This window comes from Humulus lupulus, chromosome X, assembly GCF_963169125.1.
Source record: "Humulus lupulus chromosome X, drHumLupu1.1, whole genome shotgun sequence".
Classification (NCBI taxonomy): domain Eukaryota; kingdom Viridiplantae; phylum Streptophyta; class Magnoliopsida; order Rosales; family Cannabaceae; genus Humulus; species Humulus lupulus.
This window is the reverse complement of record NC_084802.1, coordinates 153326589-153331879: the sequence shown is the minus strand read 5'-3', so window position 1 is coordinate 153331879 and position 5291 is coordinate 153326589.

Sequence of the window (5291 nt, the reverse complement as noted above, 5' to 3'; positions counted from 1 at the left end):
ATAATTAATTTAAAAAATAAATTTATTTATATATATATGAAATTCAAAATTTTATATATTTAAATTAAGAAATATATTTTAGAAATTAATAATTAATTCTAAATTAAATATTCAACCTCAATCATCATATAATTGCATACTTCACCCGAAGAACAAATTACAGTTATACCCTTGTATCAACTCTTACCTTGATATGGTGTTGATAGAGCCACCCAAGGGACCTATGGACCTATAATATCAAGCTCCAATAAATATTTTATTATTAATCAAAGCTCTTTGATGAAATAATCATATTTATTAATCTTATGATTACTCCACTAAAAATATGAGATTGAACTCTTGATAATTATAGACATATAATTACTGAGTACTTTATTAAGAATTCAATGTCCATTGATATAATCATATTAGGAAATTTGGGATGTTACAGAATCTATACATTTTTATAGATTGAATAATGGTTTCTTATTGGGTTGACTTTTGAAACTGAAAAGGTTATGAGCGCTCACGTCGCAAACTTGTTGTGACACAACCTTCGCTAGTAAAGTCAATGGTACTATAGGAACAAGATATAGCTGAAAGGGTAAAACGGTGATTTTATTCTCTTTTAATTATGAATCATTAATAGAGGATGGCTTAGTGCCTGGATTAGGGGGCCGGGAGGCAATAATTGTGTTATTATGTGAATTATATTGTAATGCCCTACTCAGGTCATATCCTCTACTAACTCCTTGGATATCTGCCTCACACTATACAACTATCTTGGACCTCTCCGACATAGGGCATCTGCCACCACGTTGGCTTTCCCTAGATGATAAAGGATATCACAGTCGTAATCTTTCACCAGTTCCAACCAACGCCTTTGTCTCATATTCAAATCCTTCTGTGTAAAGAAGTACTTGAGACTCTTGTGGTCTGTATGTATTTCACACTTCTCTCCATAAAGATAATGCCTCCATACCTTCAATGCAAAGACCACCGCTGCCAACTACAGATCATGGGTTGGATATCTCTGCTCATAATCCTTCAACTGACGTGACACATAGGCAATCACCTTCTCTGCCTGCATAAGGACACAACCTAAACCCTGTTTAGAAGCATCGCAATAAACCATAAAATTCTCCTGATCTGTCGAAAGATTCAAGACTGGAGCGGCAATCAAGCGCCACTTTAATTCCTAGAAACTGTTTTCACTTCTATCTGGCCATATGAACATCTGATTCTTACGTGTTAGCTCTGTCAGTGGGGACGATATTCTTGAGAATCCTTCCACAAACTTCTGATAATAATCTGCCAATCCAAGGAAGCTTCTAATCTTAGAGGCACTCCTTGGTCTCAGCGAATTCCTAACAGCTTCAATCTTAGCTGGGTCTACCTTGATCCCATCTCTACTAACGATATGACCCAAGAATGTCACCTGTGGGAACCATAATTCACACTTCTTAAACTTCTTAAATAACTTATGCTTTCTTAGTCTCTGCAAGACCAACCTGAGGTGCTGCTCATGCTCTTCCTCTAACTGTGAATAAACCAAGATATTTTCGATGAAGACGATCACAAACCGGTCCAGATAGTCCTTGAACACCCTGTTCATTAAGTCCATAAAAATTGTCGAGGCATTAGTAAAACCAAATGATATAACGAGGAACTCATAGTGCCCATATCTGGTACGGAAGGCTTTCTTGGGTATGTCTTCGTCCTTAAATATCAACTGGTGATAACCTGATCAAAGATCTATCTTCGAAAACACCATTTTACCTTGCAGTTGGTCAAATAAGTCATCTATCCTTGGTAGAGGATACATATTCTTGATAGTCAGCTTATTCAGTTCTCTGTAGTCTATGCACATCCTTAGAGAACTGTCCTTCTTCTTCACAAATAATACTGGCGCACCCCATGGCGAGAAACTGGGTCTAGTAAAACCTTGATCCAACAACTCTTGTAACTGTACCTTGAGTTCCCTCAACTCTGCTGGGGCCATTCTGTAAGGTGCCCTCTGTCCCTGGTACTAGCTCAATAACAAACTCGATCTCCCTGTGTGGCGGAAATCCTGGTAAATCTTCTGGGAACACATCTAGGAACTCATAGACCAACCTAGTCTCTGATGGTCCCACTAGCATAACCTGAGTGGTATCCACCACATTGGCTAGGAATCCTATGCAGCCTCTTTGTAGTAGGTCTCTAGCCCTTAATGCTGAAATCATAGGTACTCAGGGTCCATGCACAGTGCAAATCAATACGAAAGGTTCCTCACCCTCAGGTTCAAAGGTTACTATTTTCTTCTTACAATCAATGGTTGCCCCATATCTAGTTAACCAGTCCATTCCCAAAATCATGTCAAAGTCGGACATAGCTAACTCTATCAAATCAACTGACAACTCTCTACCATCCACCATCATTGGCAAAGACCTAACCCATTTCCTAGAAACCACCAATTCCCTAGTGGGTAGTAACGTCCCAAATCCCACAACATAGAACTCACAAGGCCTACACAGTCTATTAATAATCCTACTAGAAACATAAGATTGTGTAGCACCAGAATCAATCAGCACAGAATAAGATATGCCAGCACTAGAAAGCTGACCTGTGACCACTAAAGGCCTAGACTCAGCCTCAGCTTGTGTCAATGCAAATACTCGAGCTGGAGTCGAGCTGTCTGTTTTATTAGGTTCTTTTTTCTTCAATCTTGGGCAGTCTTTCTTGAGAGGCCCCACAATCCCACATACAAAGCAGGCTTTCGCCTGACACTCACTCAGATGACGTCTCCTGCATCTGGCACATTCTGGACATGTCTTCCAGTTCTCATTGCCGCCCTGGCGGCCAATCTGTGCACCATGTGGCCTCCTATCAGGTCTAGGAGCTGAACTAGTATCAAGAGTCTTCCTTTTTGGTCGCTGGGGCCTCCGCCCCTACTTGATCCTGAGAAGGGAGGTCTCGTCCTCCTCATATCCCTCCTGGCTGCGTTCTCACGCCAGATCTTATTCTCAGCACCCTCTGCAGTAAGGGCTCTCTCCACTACCTGAGCATATGTCGTCACTCCAGGTACGGTGGTAATTCTGACATCTCGGGCTATCATAGGTTGTAGCCCCTGAAGGAATCTTTCCTTCCTTATCCCATCAGTGGGCACCAAGTCTGCAGCAAACTTGGCTAACCTATCAAATTTCAGGGCATATTCGGTCACTGATATATTCCCTTGTAAAAGTGTACTGAATTCTTCGGCCTTTGCAGCTTTAATGGCCTCATTGTAATACTTCTCATTGAAGAGGGTTTTGAACTCCTCCCAATTCATTGTGGTTATATTCCTAGTTTGGGACACCACCTCCCACCAGATTCGGGCGTCTTCCCAAAACATGTACGTGGCACAGGCCACTCTCTCATAGCCCACCACCCTCATGAAATCCAGGATGGATGTAATCATAGCCATCCACTGTTCTGGCTTAAGTGGATCTGTGCTGCCCTCGAAAACCGAAGGGTGTTGCTTCCTGAACCACTCATATGCTAACTCCCAGCGGTTCTCCAATTCTATCTGCTGCTTACAGCCGGTACTGGAACAACAGATGGGGCCCCTGATGCAACATTCCCAACTAGAACTTGCTGTTGCCTCTACTGACGAATCTCTTCATCCTGTCTCTGTAGTCTAGCTTGTAGGTCTGTAAGCATCTGTTGTCGATTCTTAGGGACTGGCGGAGGGTTCTGACCCTGATCATTACTTTCGGCCTGATTCCCAGCGCTGGCTGGTTCATTAGATTGCCCTGGAAGCATACTTCCAAGTCTATCTGCAATCAACGACTCTGCTTATCAGACAGTAATAACAATATCTCACATCAACCCATGGTTCAAAACTGATTGAATAAGCATCCACATGCACTAACAATGCTAATAAGCAACCCAACAATTTACTCATAACAATCATGCTTATAAGCAGAGGAATTCGTGACAATACTTAATCAAGATGCTGATAAGCACATTCTTGGCATGCTTACACATATCCTAATGTTATTAAACATCTCCAACACTAAAGAGCAACCAGAATGCTAATAAGCATTTTCCTTTAACATATAACGGTGCTGATAAGCATCCTCTATCTATTGTGCTAAAAAAATATTCTCAACCTACAGCAGTCAAGGGCCAGGCCCTATTAGAATAACTCATGCTATCTATTTAAACTAGCAGGTAAAGCATATATGATTCATTTAAGCAAATATACACATAACTGTATTAATAGTTACCCAACCCTGAGTCAAGCTTGTCTTTAGCAGTGAATGTACATGCCCAATCCAACATCAGGAACCCTTAAATCTTGGTAGCTCTGATACCAAATTGTAACGCCCTGCTAATTAGGGTCCATCACCAAGTGTGTTTAAAACCAGTGCTGGACTTGCTAAACAAGTCATTTGGACTAAACATGTGATTGCCATTAAAGGTTTAGGTATTAAAAACTTTTGATTAAGTCATAAGTATTTTCATTAAATTAAAAGCATGTTCTTTACACAGGATCCCAAAAACATCAGTTTAAAAGCTAGTTACAACATTCAAGTTACATAATAAGCCGACCTAGGCGACAAAAGTTGGGTTTAACCCTAGTTTCCTTGAGTATCTCGGCCGTGGTGGTCGAGCGGACTGCATATGTACATGTCACTGCTATTGCCCTCCGACTCATGGTTGATTTAGCTTCTCTTTACCTTTACCTACACCACAAAATACCCGTGAGCCAAAAGACTCAACAAGAAAACATATTAAACAATTCACAGAGTAATGTATATCTGCCAAATAGTAATAACTGAGTCTGGTGTATTCATTATTCAAATCAGCAACCATTGAGTTGCTCAAGTGCGTGTCGCACTTCCTTTCAATTTGTTGGCATCCGAGCCAGTCAAGTGCGTGTTGCACTCCCAGGGTGGCCCAGCCATGGTGGCCTGCACTCCACGTGCATAATGCCAATCTTAGCTTATAAACTGAGTCCTACTAGTCCTTGACTTATAAGTCAAGCCTCACATGCCCCCGACTTGTAAGTCGAAGCTTTATGACCCTCGACTTATAAGACGAGTCTCTCAAAGTCCAATATGCCCTCAACTAATAAGTGAATCCCCAATTAATATCATAATAATCCTCTGGTTTATAAACCGAGCTTTCTATTCACAATAGACAATCAGGTATTTCATTTAACATACGTACCTACAGACACAATGCATTATAATACACTCAAACAACAATCATAGGCATAATCATAATTATGGGCATTCCAATGTACTTAACCAGATATTCACAAACATAATTATAATCATGCTCAT